The 17,330-nt window shown below is 39.0% G+C and overlaps 1 protein-coding gene across 11 annotated transcripts in view; it reads left to right on the forward strand.

Moving 5' to 3' along the window:
- znf536 (zinc finger protein 536) overlaps nucleotides 1–17,330 on the forward strand; it is a 180,244-nt gene that overhangs the window by 103,366 nt on the left and 59,548 nt on the right. The gene's annotated exons all lie outside the window — the stretch shown is intronic.

The raw sequence follows: 17,330 nt of genomic DNA on the forward strand, positions 1-17,330 counted from the left end.
AAGCAGCTCTTTGTTCTGCCTGTGGTGGTCCTTTTTCATTTTTTCCACCAATTTGAAACTGTGCCTTTATGTTATGTTTCATTTCTTATCTTTTTATTGTTAGCCTCTTTCTTTACTGTATCATACTTAGCATTCGATAGCAGATGGTTCCGCTTGGTTCCTCACTGGTCTTTATGTTTTCCTTGATAGAGGAGGTCGTGAACTCTCCATTTTGTTGTTTTGCATATTCATCTCTAAGCATTTGCATTAGAGAGTAAAGTTAAATTTTCTAATTGATCTATGCTGCTAATTCTAACTTTGTAATCACAGCACTCATAGTGTCATCTGTTTAAAACTGACGTATTGCGTATAAAGGTAATTGAAATGATTGAATGATTGAGTTTTTTGGTCACTATCCTTCATCTTAAATAGTTTCTGGGCCAAACTGAGATGATTAAAAACACAATCCAGCACCTCTAACCCTATTTGTGTAGCCCTTGTCACCCTCTTCAGAACTCCTACTGTAAGTTTCACCAAGAGAGCACTCTGGCTTTCTCACTCTTATTCTCTTTTCTTTCGTCTCTATCAGTCTCACTGCTGTTCCTGTATTTCCACCGGGAGAAACATTGACCTCATTTGTGAGGACAATAACCCCCTTGACTTTGGGGATTAAGACATGAAACCTTTGTGGATTAATTAGGTTTGGAGTTGAATTCATTTTGCTGCTCGGGAATACAACAAGAAGAAGGAGAGAGAGAACCGGAGAGATTAAAAAGGGAGAAGAAAATAATACTAGGCAAAGCGAAAGTTCAGTTGTTCGTACTACATAGGGAACTAGTCTGATTCCCCTTCAGTACATGCTTTTTTTTTATTGGTTTGACCGAATGCAGCTTGCCACAAAGGATGCCGTTTGCTCGCAGACTCCCACAGTCTCGGTAACGGCGCTTCACGCACAGCAAGCTAGAAGTGGCAGCATCGAGCATGCCACAGGATTCGCATTGTTTTAGTTGTCTTGGAAACAAAGCTCGGTGTTTGTTTGTGTAAGATCTACCCCAGTTGCAATTTAGATGGTTAACACCTATTGTTTTTGTTAAGAACATATGTTATTTGAGTTTAACTTTCATGTGAAAAGAGCTGTTAGCACAGTTTGTTTACAAACTAGCAAACACTCTTAATTCACGGTAGATGAACTAAAGAACAGTGCAAAACCTTACATCTGTGATTTTCCTGCTCTCTACCAAACACGAGGGAACACATGGGCATCATTAACCTCACACCTTCACAATCATTTAAACTTGCTTTCGTGTTTACCAAGGCCGTCGGAATTTTACTTTGCATCCTATTTTAGATTTCCTTTTCATCTTTTCTTTTCTTTTCTTTTCTTTTCTTTTCTTTTCTTTTCTTTTCTTTTCTTTTCTTTTTGAAATTAAAGAAAATCCAAAACAAAACAAAAAGCTTCTGTTCTGTCTGTCCTGTCCTGTCCTGTCCTGTCCTGTCCTGTCCTGTCCTGTCCTGTCCTCTCCTCTCCATTACATTACATTACATTACATTACATTACATTTTTGCTGTCTTTTCAGAATTCATACAAAAAGAAATATCGGGTAACACTTTATCTTGAGGTGTCCTTGTTACACATGTTACATGTACTTACTATAATGATAGCACTTAGTTATGCATAATTACATGCAAGTAACCCTAAACCGAATCCTAACCCTAACCATATAGTAAGTACATGTAGTTAATTAATATTACTCAGTACTTTAATGTAGAATTACACTATAAAAATGAGACCTTAAAATAAAGTGTAACCCAATATTCTTTCATTATTTATAAAAAAAAAAATCTATTGTTTTTTTATTTAATTTTATTTTTCTCCTCCCACATACATCGAAAGTCAATGGGGTTCAGTGTTCTTTTGGATTTGACTCTCACTGTACGGACAAAAGCAGTTCTTCTTTTGTGTTCCACAGAACAAAGAAAGTCAAACAGGTTTGGAACAATATGATGGCGAGTAAACGATGACAACATTTTAGGTGAACTATCTCTTTAAACAAGTTTCCTGTATGTTGTTATATTGCTAAAGGTGCTCGTATCAGTCTGCATTTGGCTTCCATCACATGTCCCTTCATTCTCTCCAAAGCGCATAATATCCTTTTTACGATTCAGCAAACTTTTCCCTGGGGATTCTCACTCGAGACGTTATGGAAAAGATGTGATGTTGTGAACAGACTCTGGGCATTGTGACAGATTTGACATATTACAGATAACAAAATAAGAAAAAACAATATCAGCTCATGATTTAGTACCGCAGGCTTAGAGATTCATTCGACACCATGCAGGCCTCTTGCGTGCAAAGTTGTGCCGTCGTTCCCCTCAGGACGCAGGTTTAGCTCTGGTTTTGCCTTCACGCTCCCTCAGCGTGGCTAAACCGTGGCTGAGCCCCTGCGAGCCCCTCACTGGGGACGGATCGCCCAAATGCCACCTCTCCTGGCTGCGGGTGCAGGTGAGGTGTAATCTTGCCACTGAAGCACTTCCTCTGCCAGAAACAGGTATTTCCTGTAAGACTCAGAGATGAGGATTCAGGAAAGAATGTCAAAGCTGGTTTTCACTCGTTTCGTCTTCATCTCTGCCTCTCTGATCCTCACATTTCATGGGTATCTAGCAGGGCTCGAGAAGACCAGTTTAGTCTATTGTGGTGCAGAACAAGAAGAAGAGGGGATGAAGAGGAGCAACTTGAACTTTAGAAAGATAAAAAGTTTGGAGGACATTTCTGGATTATGTTCATGAGACACAAGCTGCTCGCAGTCTGAACATGGCACTATGTCAATGCATGTCTATTTCCATAAAGTTTTATTTTTACACCCTGCAAGGCTCAGCACAGTAAGACACCAGCACCATCAACAACTAAATGGATGTAGGCAGGAATCTTAAGTCGACGCATCCTCATTCCAAATATTTCTGACAGCTAGCATTGTAACAAAAAAAAACCATTCTTCTGCACACGGAGCACACCGTCCCGATGTCAAATCTCCATCCTCTTCACACGAGATACGATAATGAATCATTGCCGAAAGGTTGCCCAACGTTGCCTAAACGTAGCTAACAGTGTTGAAAAGTATGGCGTGCCGTTAGCGCTAACAGACAGGCTTTTCTTATCTCATGCTTATTGTAGCGGTAAGTTGAACATCTGATGGCTCTCTGTGATGCAGCGTGGCGGACAGGTGAGATGCGTGAGCGAGCGACACTTTGGAGACGCGTGTTCACACCATGTCACCGTTCTCCATCTGCAAGCCTTCAGAAAAATTTCCCTTTAGTGTGTCTCTGCCAAGCTCACACACTCACAAGAGCTGCCGCACATTCTGCTTTCATTTATCAGCCACTGTTCACTAGTATTGTTTCTCACTTACGCGGGGAGACAAATATCAGTGTTTAGTTAAGAATTCACTGTAGCAACATCAAACAGCCGTTATCTAAATTTGAATACTTGTTGGCTCCATTTGAATAGCTCTTTTTTTTTTATATTTCATTTAATTGCAATTTCAAACAAAGCAATATGGAAATATGAAATTAAATCGTAATGAATTCCGTTATACTGATAGTTGCACAAGAGATCTAATGTTACAGCCACGTCTACATCAGTTTAACCTTCTTGAACAGGTTCACCCTCTTGCCACACTAAACCTTGAGAGCAGGTCGGTTAAAGCGATAGCATCGCCATCAGACTTTCTCTATGAAGTATTATCCCTTTAAAAGCAGGACACACTTGGTGGGCTTTTTGGAGGAGCTTTGCAGAAACAGACGGTCTCCCACTGCAGAGTGGGTTGAGGTCCAGGGAGCACCATGAGTTTTTTTGCGTTGTATCCCCATCTCTTTGGAAACCAGAAAGCAGCAGAGTGCCATCTTTCCCCCCTACAGAGCTTCCAGAGAATCTCGCCACAATCTTCCCCTCAAACACTTTGTTTGTCTAACCCCTTCGGTGTCCCTGACAGAAATAGCCCACGGAGTCCTCATTCCTCCCGCCATACACACATATGTAATGTCTCTCGCTCTCAGTGTACTTTTTTCATGTATGTCATTCTGTTTATCTGGCCCTAACACAACCTTTCCTGAAATGATCTCCTAATGATGAGTGAAAAAAGGTACATTAATGCATGCACAGCTCCTTTTTATTTAATTATTTATTTATTATTTTATTTTTATTTTTTTGCAGTGCTCTGAATCCAGCACTTAGTCATGTTTCTGTTACAGGAGTAGTGGAGACTTTGTATGGTTGTAACACATGGTCAGCTGTAAAATCTACATGACCACTGACCAAATTATAATTTGATTTATTTGATTAATAACTAAAGTCATTTAATAAGATAAATGACTGAACTGGTATTGTTTAAATCAGAAGATAATGTCCTGTTTAAGTTGATATATAGCATACTCCAAAAGTTTCAACAAATTTGTTTTAGTTGACATAACATACACATACAGAGTGCGATTTGCTGGGGGGGTGGTATTTCCCCCCTCTTGTCTACGATCCGCGAACAGTGGCGAAGTCCAGATCTGAATCAAATTATTTGCGATACGTAATCTGACTGAAGTGCTTCAGTGAATCATTTTGCGACGCAATGGTTTAACTGATTCAGAGTTTCTAAAAGCTCCGTTGATACTGTAAATTTTCTTTGCTCACTTTATATAATTTATTTGTTGTTTGAATAACTGTGGAAATTTAATAATTAATCTGCCTAATTTTTTTTATTAAATTGTGATCACTAATTAGCCTACAGTTTCCGTTGTATTAAAAACATTTCATGACATGACACACATTATCTGGTACTTGCCTAAAAAAGACGGGTTTATGATGTGCTTTGTTAACAGATTACACTAAAATTAGGTTACTTTAAAGCCTTACTCTGGAGATGGGTCAACCTCCACCTATGGAAATCTCCCCCTCTGTTTTTTTAACACAATTTGCACACTATATATATATATATATATATATATATATATATATATATGTATGTATATATATATATATATATATATATATATCTAATCATGTCAACTAAACTTAATGGCTATTTTGAGAACTGTTTTTTTCGGAAACCAAAATGGTTTCTTCTATAATATGGCTGCAAAAAAAAAAAAAAAAAAAAAAAAAAAAAAAAAAACATATATATATATATATATATATATATATATATATATATATATATATATATATATATATATATATATATATATATATATATATATATATATATTATTATTATTATTATTTTTATTTTTATTTATTTATTATTTATTTTTTAAGGATTAAAAGGTTAAAAGGATAGTTCACCAAAAAAACTATGCCATTCTTTATTGGCATTTAACAAATGAATAAACCATTATATTTTTATGATTGAACATGCAAAAACATATGGCTGATGCCACTGGTTTTCATTGTTTGGACAAAAAATTTATAAATAAAAACCCTAAATATATTATTTTGTGTTGCGTAGATGAAAATGCCATGCAGGTTTGTGAGTAAATGATGAAAGCTATATGGGCATCATTTTTACAGTGTTTGACCTGTCTGAGCTTTTCAACGGCCTCCTGATCTCCACCCACACTGCACGCTCGCCTTTTAGGGATACATCCGGTTCTGTCACGGAATTTGTGTGCAAACACAGCCCTTCCTCACCCTCCACCCACCCCTTCCCCCTCACTTGTAAATTAAATCCACATAACAGAGATCGATGGCTGCCCCCTAATCACGTTAGACGTATTGTTTTAAAATACCAGCGCTCAGCTGGTGAATCCTGGTGCTCTTCTGTTTGTCCCTGTTTAAGAGATCAGACCCCTTTAGCTCCCACCTTCCTCTCTCTCTCTCTCTTTCTCTCAACCCCTTTTTCTCGACTCACCCTTTTCTCTCAATCTGTTTGTTTTCAAAGCCCAGGGAATTGGCCCAAATCCTAGGTATCACATATCTGACCATATTTCAAGCCGAAATTAAGCATGTTAAAACCCTTTTCCCTTTAAAGGTCAGACATTAGTGCTGGTAAAAATTGATCTGTGGGTTTTATGAATTTAGCCCCTTTGTTGGAGCCGCTTTTGTAATGGGAAGATTCAGTGGGGGAAGCTTAACACGGCATTGTTTTGCTTTGACAACGCATCCACGAGAGCCTCTGCAGCTGTTCCCCCTGCTTACAATGGCAGATTAATTAACACAATCATGTGCTGCTGGCTTCAGCTCAACCCGCAGGTCTGCTCTGGGACAGATAGGTAAATCCTATACATGCCTTTCCAGACAGAGCATATTCTTGATGGGCTTCGCTACTAGATATATATTTGCAATGTGACTGGTCAGCCTATCGAGGCGAGAAACGGCGGAAAAGAAGGACTACAAATGAGAAGGAGAGGCCTCGGCTAATTGAACCAAAGCATTGCCGGGAAGTGTTGTCTGTTTCAGAACGGCACTTCCTCTGCCCCCTCCTCCCTCCGCCCATGCACCCCCCCCTCGAGCTGCCAGGGCCATTAGCCGGGTTTCCTAATTAAGATTCCGCCGGCCGATCCGTCTCTCTTTCTTAGTTAGTTCCCTGACATTTTAAACTGTCTATTATTCCACCCGGCTTTCAGGTGCAATGCTGTGTAAATGGCAAGTCAAAAAAACTTTATGTATCTCTCATACAGTTATCCATCAAGGACTATTAGAGGGAGCGGTCCGGTCGCTTAAATCATTACCGAATGCTGTGATCTTTCCCGATTGATCTTATCGCTCACATCCACTGTCATTCTGTTACCACACTTCATCCGTCCATTTCTCCCCCTCCCCTTTCAGCACTCTCTCTCTCTCTGCACCACACCCGTGTTTGCTTTTCAACATGACCACAGAGTGTCGATATCTCAACCTTGCACCCACTTCTCTGTTGATATGATGATCACTTAACAGTCAAGAGCAAAGGATGATGGGAAATAAGGGCGTCATCAGAGGCAGCGACGGCAGCGGCCGGGCAATTATGTTTCCTTCAGACCAAATGCTCTGCCATTAATGAAATCCCTTATCACCCTGGAGAGGAGCAGGATGCCGGGACAGGTGCGGGAGATGCACGTCGCTCATTTATCTTGTTTCCCGGAATGAAGGGGAGAAGCGCAATACACAGACAGGGAGGCAACAAGTGCGCTGCGAGTTCGAGCGCCGTAAATAATGTGCTTCTCGGTTACATATTTTAAACTTTGATTGGCAGCTCCGGCTAATTCTATTTTGAGGTGTGTAAATATAGGGCTTCATCAGAAAAGCCTTGGCATGCAAGCTTTCAGTGTGTCTAAGATTTGTTTGCGAAGACCTGCTTGTGAATGGGTGGAAGTGAGAGAGAGAGAGAAAGACGGAGAAAGATGAGGGGATGTCAATCGAGTGTCTGACATCCCGCCGTGCCTGTGAGCTGTGGATAGCATTTGAAGCTTTTGCCCCAACAACAAGGTGCCTGCCCTTTACCAAAGCGAGGAGATCCATGTTAGTGCCTTCGGAGCAGACGTAGTCCGGGAGAGATGGGGGCAGGAGATGGGGTGGCTCTAATGACGCTAATGCTGTGTGAGATTTTGGCTCCTGTTAAAAGAAGCAATCTGATTGGAAACAGTTCTGGGAGTCTGGGAGGTTGGCCCTGGCTCGTTTCATTTAATGACCCATTTCCTCAGCTCGTGCCACAAGCAGTTAACAAAAGTCAAGGTGCCCAGAGGTTCCCCTGCTGGGGGAGCACGCCAAACCCCGGCTGAAGGTGGGGCGGGGGGTATTTTTTGGAGGATTTTTGTCACTGTGCTAGGAAATATCCCTGCGGTTTTTTATGTCAACCTGATGTACAATGATTTATGGAAAGGTTAACCTTGTAGTTAACGCTTAAAACGCTTTTGTGCTAATAGTGGTAGCAGACCAGAGATGCTGCAGTGACTTCGGTGACCTTCTAGCACAGTCGTTGTGGCCCCAGGAGCGAGTCCTAATGGGGCTAGTCAACTCTGAAAGCCAAACTTGAGCTCACTCACACATATCAAGCTAATGATCAATTATTAATATTCACAATCTCTAGCCCCAATGTCCCCATATGGGTGTAGACGACAAGCAATTATGTCATGCTTCTCGCTCTTCGGACCAAGCTATGCGAAGCTATTTATAAATATATAAAAGATAGATCTTATTACGCTGAGTTATTGCCCTCTTATTTCAGATGTACAGATTCAGATTAATTTGTAATTAGTCTTGAGATTTTGAGCCTCTGTAGATAAAGGCTTCCAAAGTCTATGCTTCATTCCAGAAACACGGATCTTTAAAAAAAAGAGAGAGAGAGAAAAAAAAATTGAATGCTGGTAGCTGGACTAAAATAGCATAAGCCTAAATGATTGTGTGCTCAGACAAATACAGACACGTATGTCTGAATGCCCTGGCAACAGTGAGCTTGCCAGTAAATGAGTTTTGAAATAAACAGTTATTGTTTAGTTGTAAACATCGAATCCTTGTAATGGAATCTAGGGTCGTGCTTAAGTGACAGCGTGTTGGTGGTATTGTACAAACACAGTCTTTTAAAGATGCGAGTGTGGCTGGGAAAAAAGGAGAAGGGGAAAAAAAAATCTCAAGAATAGGGCAGCTAGGCATCTGAAGCCCTTCTCTCAGTAACATTGTGATTTAATTTTCAATATCCTGTCATGCAGCGCTTTTCGTCGGGCTTAGGTTCACATTAATTTGCTCCAAATGTCAGATATCTCTCCTCAGATAAAACAGACAGAAATAAAGACATAAGGCTCCATCTTTTCTGTGGCCTGTGCAATCGGCAGAATAGCTTTAGTCATATAAGAGGGGGAAGTCTATTAATAGTTGAGTCATCAGTGCAGCAGTGTTCTGAAATGGCAAATTGTTAGCTCCTCAATGGTGATTCTTGCTCTCTGTCAATGACCTTCATAACAAATGAACATTTGGTCTGTGGAGGAGATAGGAGCAGGCTTTCACGCTGACATGTGTGAGGGGTGACGCACCGTCAACTGGAAGGATTGGAGTTGTAGAAAGAGTCAACAGTGAAAGGATGACGAAGAAGAGAGAAAGAAATAAGGCGTAAATAAAAATAAGGCATGTGAAGATGTCAGAATTGTGTTAATGCTTTCTGGCTGTGTTAACATATGGTGTGTTGAGTGTTTTTTTTTTTTGTTTTTTTTAATATCACATCTCTTTTTCAAAGTACTATTTTATAATAATAATAATACTAATTATTATTATTATTATTATTTCTTATATATATATATATATATATATATATATATATATATATATATATATATATATATATATATATATATATATATATATTAAACTAAATTATTATTTCATAAATATCATTAAGGTTTTTCACCATGATATTTTACAACCTGAAGTAAACTTGTCTTGTCATAAAAAGGTTTTAAGAGATTTCTTGACCTTGATACAGTCATGAGGATTTGCAATATAAATAATTGGTCTTTCTTTCTTTCTTTCTTTCTTTCTTTCTTTCTTTACCCTGTACTTGTCTTGATTTGTCAGTTTTTGAATTTAAACTTTAGCAGTGATGATGTAATTTTTTTCTAATAAATAAATAAATAATAGATATAGATGATTGTACTTAATAGGAGAAATAATGCTTCTCTAAGATTTAATTTTTACTTTATTCATTTTTTTTCAGAAATTATAAAACATGCTCATAAGAAGATGTGTATTCAAGTGATGCAATTCATTTATTTATTTTAGAAAAGTTAGTAGGGGAAAAAAAGGAAGAAGAAAAAAAGTGCAGCACATAATTGACCCTGTTAATATCAGTCTTGCTCCACAGTCTGTGTTACAACATTTCTCATCCTGCCTTGATGTTTGTAGATATTTTTTGTTCTAAAATTACTCTATCAGACTTCATTCAGACATCTCACTCAGATTAATGTGGGTTAAATAAAAGATGTCCAATGCTATTTTTGATGGATGATGTAACCTTGCGGGGGAGGGACAGTTTTAAAGCTTCTCTCTGCCAGCTCTCAGCATCTTGAAATGTATTCTGATGGAGTTGCTCAGTCGTGAGACTCTCCTGTGTTTAGGGCGGCATGATAAATCTTTTTATTTCATTTTCCAAGACACTGGACAAGTGCATATAAGAGTAAAACCGGGGATGTCCTTGACCGCACAATTTATAGTCCATGTGGCTGAGGCGAAAAAGCCACGTTTTACAGTTCCTGTCAAGACGCAGGTTTTTGGTTAAGGCGATACGTGAGGATGGGAAGAGCCGTTAATGTTGTCCTGCGTGTAATTCATCATCTTCACATTGTAGTGTCAGTTTTTGTGGATGTCTAGTTTGGTAATGTTCTTATTGACCAGACCATCCATATGGTAATTTCCCTAATATCTTCAAGTACATCAGTATTGTTTTAATTCTCATTAATGAAAGTGATAGAGGAATGGCTTTTCAAAGCGCATGGCTTTAGAGGGATGCTAATGGATTTAGAAGGTGCTGTAAAGGGATGTGTAAGTCAGCTTTATGATTGCCTGGTGTACTTGTTGTTGATTTGGTCGGGTGGAAAAATGAATAGGAAATCAATGTCAGGCGAGGAGGGTTTTTTTCCACCCTGAAAGAGTTTTAAAGGTACAGCGCCATGCTTAAGTAATGCATGAAATGCTGTTTAGCTCCACAACAGTCTCTTTCTTTCTTTCTTTCTTTCTTTCTTTCTTTCTTTCTTTCTTTCTTTCTTTCTTTCTTTCTTTCTTTCTTTATTTCTTTCTTAAGTAAAAAAAAAAAAAAAAAAAAAAAAAAAGTATTTTGAAATAGTAACTACTTGACCCCAAAAATTTACTCACTGTTATGTATGACATTTTTTCTTGTGTGGAACACAGAATATATTTAAACAAATGCCTCAGTTTTACCCATACAATGAAAGTCAGTGGGGTCCAAAACACTGAGACTTTTTTCTACTTCAAATTATCATCTTTTCATGTGATGGTGAGCAAAAGACAACAGCGTTAAAATTTGTGGATGAACTATCCCATTAAGGTGATATTGTATAGTCTCTGCATCGCACTGTCCTCATTCTTATGGTTTAACAAAAGAGAACGCAGTAGCCCTCAACACACAGCATGCACCCAGGCTTCACTAATGATAAAGTTGACCATTTTACAAAAAAAAAAAAAGTGGGTGTCCAATGATTATTTACCACGATTAAGAGCAGCCAGCCTTACTGAAGTGGGGCTTGTAATAAGATGGCCACCCTCAGGGCCCTTGCAAGCTCACTGTGGCTTCTGATCCTGGCAGAACGTCTCCTCTCATGCGTCAGGCCAGCAGTGGTCACGGCGGTCCCTCTCCGATCCTCTGCATGCTGTGATCACCTTGCAGAATAATAAAGTTAGTGAGACCTCACTGCCTCCTCAGCAGCCCGGGTTTCACTTTCTTTTCATTGCGTATTTATTAATTTATTTATCTTAATTGTCTTTTCTTTCGTTCCCTTTTCCTCATTTTTTTTTTTTTTAATTTGCTGCTCTTTGAAGCCTGAAAGCAACTCGAGAGGAGCAAACAAAGATGGGCGAGTGCCAGGCGGAAACTTATGGCACCATTCCTGTTCCCTCAGCTCGACAGAGGCATAGCCTTTAAAGAGGGAGAGGCGCACCTTCTGTCACTGATGGTGGGAGGGAAAGAGAGATAGAGAGGAAAAGAGAGAGAGAGAGAGAGGGAGGGAGAGAGGGAGGGAGAGAGGGAGGGAGAGGGTTTCTCCAGTCAAGAGTGCTGTCAATGTGGCTCATTTGCACAATTCTGCCACTTTCACCTCCCTGACCTCCTGAGACTCTATCATGTTGTTGTGTTGCTGCATGAGGCTCGGTGTTTGTGAAGGGCACGTCTTCAAGAACCCGAGACGCACTCATCAGATTTCAGTTGTGACGGAGCCGCGCGTGACTTGGCCAAGATCCTAGATTCATGTTGAATTTCTTGTGCTTTATGTCGCCCATTAAACTGTTGAACTATTGATGTTATTGGTGGAGAGGATTTAGTCAAGCATGTTAAGTCGAGGAAGATTTCTAACTTCTTACAGTCGGAGGGAGAATACTTAAAGCTTAATTTCACCTGACCCTTCCTCCAGCAGGCATAACAAATGTGCTCCAAAAAAGAGAAAGAGAGAGAGAAATGCAGCGTTCTGTTCACAAAGCAGAAAAAGGACAATCTTTCCTCCTCCTCTTGTAATCCTACTTTCACTCAGGCTGCCGCTAATAAATATAAATGTTTGTGATTAGCATCACGGCGGCACAGGTGCATGTTTGTTGCGAGGAGAGGCATGTTCATTAATTTTCAGCGATGAAAAGTGCACTGCGCCATAAACACAGAGTCCAAAAACGCATGGGCTGATAAATGAACGCACAGATTGTTAATGTGCCATTGTATGGCTGAGCCTCCACAAGCTTTAAAAAAAACACTAGGCCCTCTTGCCAAATCAGTGCTAGCTGGAGGTAATGTGCTAGCGGCCCCCTTTTTCATGGTCCAGATTACAGAGAATGGAGCTTTAAAACTGCATTTTGTGTGCCTGAGTGTGTGTGATTATACTTACACATAGGTTATAGTAAGGATTATATAGATGACAACATAGCCTCCCCCCACACTCACCTTCACATCTGATCTTTCACTGCCATGTGGGCAGTAATTAGTTTTGTGTGTGTGTGTGTGTGTGTGTGTGTTTATAGACTGATATTTACTGTGGAGTTTGGCTCTTCACTGTGTGGATGGATGGTTAGATGTATAACCTGTTATCTGGTTTGGCATTTGCTAACAAGCAGAACTAAATTTAGTAGGTTGTACAGTTAATATTTACATACATATATAGTTACTATACATATTTATACATACAAATGCACAGAGATAAAGAGAATTACAACATTTTCAAGCTGTTTAGCATCATTTATGGGATTCACGAAAAACATTTCCAGAATTAACTTCAACTGTTTTAAAAAACAGCAGCACTCGGAGCGAGAAAATGCTGCTTTCCTACAGCCAAAGAAAAAAACAGAATCTGTTGAAAATGGGTTGTTTTTCAGTCGCAGCAAAAATGTTTTATTAGGGGACCGCCGAACACCTGCCTTAAAATGTCGTTTCAACATCTCCCGAATGCCATTTTGCTTAATTGACTTGGAAATGGCCCAAATGTATTGCTGAATGCAGTCTAATTAATATTAATAATAAATGCCATTATTAACATCAAAGAACATCTGGTGCCCCTGTTTACCCACATGCCTTATATGTAGCACATTTTGCGGCTGTTTCATCTCACAAACAGAAAGGGGGTAAACACTTTTTGAATTTAGTGTTTATTTATTTATTTATTTAAATTCTAGTTTGCCTCCATGAATTTATTACCTCATTGACACGTAGGTCAGCGTGTACCGCCTGCAAGTGATAGGGCTTGCTCTCACGTCCAGTGAATCTTACAAACGTTTGGACAGTTGTTGTTTTTTTTTTTCTTTTCCCCTCTGTATTCATGGACAGGACTTGCGGTGGTACCACAGAGGGTTCAGGGTCCCTGGTGTACTCCTAAAAAAATAAATAAATAAATAACTGCTTGTGCGAGCATCTGTGCCAAGGGGCTGCATTAGGAGTTTTAGCCACCATAAATCAGCAGGCTAAATAACTTTAATCTAAAATTTCATTAAGTAGTCCTTGTCAGGTAGTAAAAGGAGGGTATAATGCAGTGGTGTTTAATGATAATTGGTGTTTGGTTAATAAATTCTGCGAGTTCCGATTACTTTCTAGCAGTCGGCGGAATGCTAGCCTCAGCAGTGTAACTAAACCTCAAATTGATTAACTCGCCTGAACCAGACTGTTCACAAAGATGGCACCGGTCCAAATCAAAAAAGAGAGAGTGCAGTGTGCGCATCAGCCGGATGGTGTTGTGTTGCTCCAGCGTAAGGAAATCAGCTCCCCCCGGGCGCATTTTTAAAAGCCTAATGCCTTTCAAATGATGTCATCACATTTTACCTTCTCTCTCTCTCTCTCTGCTTTTTACTGTCTAAATCCAAATGTTTCTCTCACATTTTCCTCGGGTGCTACAGAGGAAGGAAGGTCAATGACTGACTGTGGCACGTGACGCATTATTCTAATGGATAGGGGAGACATCTTGTGTTTTTACGACTGATTCTTTTCTCTTTTTTTCCCATCTGAAAGTGATATGCGAGTAATCAGAACCACAGACTGATTTAGAGTGGAAGTGTGATTGTGAGAGATCCATTAAAGGTGTGTGTGTGTGTGGTGGTGGTGGGGGGGTTGTCATAGTGGGCCTTTGTTGTTGTTTCTTTTTTATTAGTGTGAACAGGGTGTGGTCCATCTGGAGAGATTTGAGAGGTTGTACACACACACACAAACACACACACACATGCATTTAATGTCACTGAGACAAACATATTTTCTTTTACCTCCCTTTTATACACACACACACACACACACACACAGCAACTTAGCAGCTTCCATAATCGTGTGTGTATGTCAAAGAGACCGAGCAGACAGCAGGGTGAGCGACACACCTCCTCCCAGATGGCTTTTCCCAGTGGCCTCCTGTCCGCTTCCAGTCTATTGTTCTGGCATGTTCTATAACGGCGGTCCGGTAAATCGCCTTAAACACCTCACTTTACACGTATGTGCCATTAACTGCCACGGTTTATTGGGACAAACTCAATGGACAATGAGATATGGATATTGATATGTCGTGTCACGCGCTTGGAGATGCTCTTTATTATTGGTTAGGGCAGCAAAAACCTCATAAGCGAATCCAGTGGTCGATGAAATATTTATGGAGATGGAGATGATTGATAGCAGTGTAGTTTCAATAAGCAAGTTACTCATAAATTACAGATGTAACTTCATTATCCCCATGTCTAATTAGTCAGACTGTAAACATCTATAAAAGAACACTGTAGCATTTCATAATGCTTTGCTGTATTGTCTAGGCCCTGGACTAAAGAGTTATTGTTTTCAGGCTTAACAGGATAATATATGAAGGCCGTGGCTCGCTCGTGACAATCGTTTTAATGCTGTGTCTCTTACAGATTTTTCTTTTGCATAAAAAAAGGGCTGAGAAATGGAAAATCAATATGCAGAAGTAGTTATAGGTGGCGGGTTATCGAGAATCTCTCTGTTCCAGACACCCTGGGCCGAGAGATGATGCGTAATATATGGGGTGACCTTCAAATGTCATAAATGTGTTGTGCAATAAACTGTCAATATTTGTGGTTATTTGGTGCAGGATGACTTTTACAGTAATTGGAACAGCCGTATTAAAAGCTGGGGAGCAGTCAGCTGATTAAAGACGGCCCTGCTGGCCTGTGTGTGTGTGGAGAGAGAGCGAGAGAAAGTGAGAGAGAGATGAAAGAACAGTATTACCTGTAAAGGCTTTGTATGCTCATGTATCTGCCTGCTTGATGTTCTAGTATGTATGTAAGAATGAGAGCGACATGACTGATGGTTTACGTTAAAATCTGGATCTAAAGGAACATTTAATATTGTGTGAGTAATGATTGGCACTCAAATGCCACATTCACACTTACATATACAATATATGGTGTGTATGTGGTTGTGGGACAATAATGTCCTGTCTTTTACTAAAAGCCTGTAAAATTTGCCAATAGGAGTAATATTTGTAAGTGTCTGGGTACCAGGCTAAAGTGGGTCAGTGTTTGTGTTTGTTTCGTTGTGAGTATATGTTTGGGTCAGAAAATGGGGGCACACATCACAATGTAACGCGTGTAGGCAAAACGGAGGCTGCAAATTGCAGGAATGTGATCAGTCACAAGAGAGAAGGAGATGCTGACTTCACTCTTTCTTTTTTAACTTCTCAAATCTCATTTGATTCTTAAAAGAGGGTAGAGAAATGAGGAGAAAAAAAAGCGCGGAAAGAAAGAAAGATTGCTCGTACAAAAGCTTTTGATTGAGGCAAATGGTTGCTAAAGTGGGTTGCACCATTCAGACGACGTCTCTCCCTACACACACACACCATATCATGTGTAGGCACAGAAATAAGAAAGCATTTACAAACGCTTTTTTGCACTGTGGCTGGTCACACACGCACAGACCGTCTTGAGCTGAAGTTAAGGCACAAAGCCAGTTGCTGTTATGGGGTAAATGTGTTTTTTGGGTCAGAATGTGTGCATATGGGAGATTTTTCCCCCCTTTATTATACAACACAGTTTTTGACTTTTAACAGAAGCATTTTCCCCCCTAACTTTTACGAGGAATTTATGAAGAGTTAAATTGCCCAGTTGAACACCACAGCTCATGCACTGCTTTAAGGCATGTGCAACAGTTTTAACAGAAAATCTTGTAGGAATTAGTTGTAGGTATTTTAATATTAATGATGATGATGATGAGGATGAAGACTGAAAAAAATATATATAGCCTATATATATATATATATATATATATATATATATATATATATATATGATTAAAAGATCCGACCTGGTCCTATGTCTTTGTTTTAACAGCAAATATCAGCTTTTTATTTCCACACACACACACACACACACACACACACACACACACACACACACACACACACACACACACAAACACACACACACATATATATAAACAAATATACATAAAAACAAAAATATATATATATATATGGATGTTTAAAAAATACTATACAGTACAACAATATGTGCTTGAAAAATATCTAGTAGGTGACTGTATCTATTTTTTAGATTATTGTGAGTTGTACTGTGTATATTTTGTTTTATTCTTTTTTTATTAATTGATGTTGGGTTTACAGAATATTATATATATATATATATATATATATATATATATATATATATATATATATATATATATATATATATATATATATATATATATAATATAACAAAAAAAAATAAGGACCCACTTTTTATTAAGTGGTCTTACCTACTAGGTACTTGCATCAAGAAATAAACACAATGTTTTTATTGTGTTCATATTGTATTGCAAATAATTTTGCTGCTATTGAGGTGGGACATGGGTATGGTTAGGGACAGGTTTGGTGGTATGGGCAGGTTTAAGGGTGGGTTAAGGAGTAAGGGATGGCTCATCAGTGTAATTACATGCAGGTATTTTTTTTTTTTTTTAATATATATAAGTACAGTGTGTGTACACAATAAGTGCATTGTACCAAATGATTCATTTAAATGTAAGTACATAGTAGTTAAGGCCACTTAATATAAACTGGGACCAAATATGATAATAAAATAAAATAACGTGGTAGGCAACTGTAACTTCTCAAAGGACCTGACTTTGTCTTGTATCACATTAACTTCTCTGGAGTGTCAAATGCTTCACACAATATGAGATCCCCCTGTAACTCACCATGGTGTAACTGCT

The sequence above is a fragment of the Cyprinus carpio genome, chromosome B7 (assembly GCF_018340385.1).
Source record: "Cyprinus carpio isolate SPL01 chromosome B7, ASM1834038v1, whole genome shotgun sequence".
Lineage (NCBI taxonomy): Eukaryota > Metazoa > Chordata > Actinopteri > Cypriniformes > Cyprinidae > Cyprinus > Cyprinus carpio.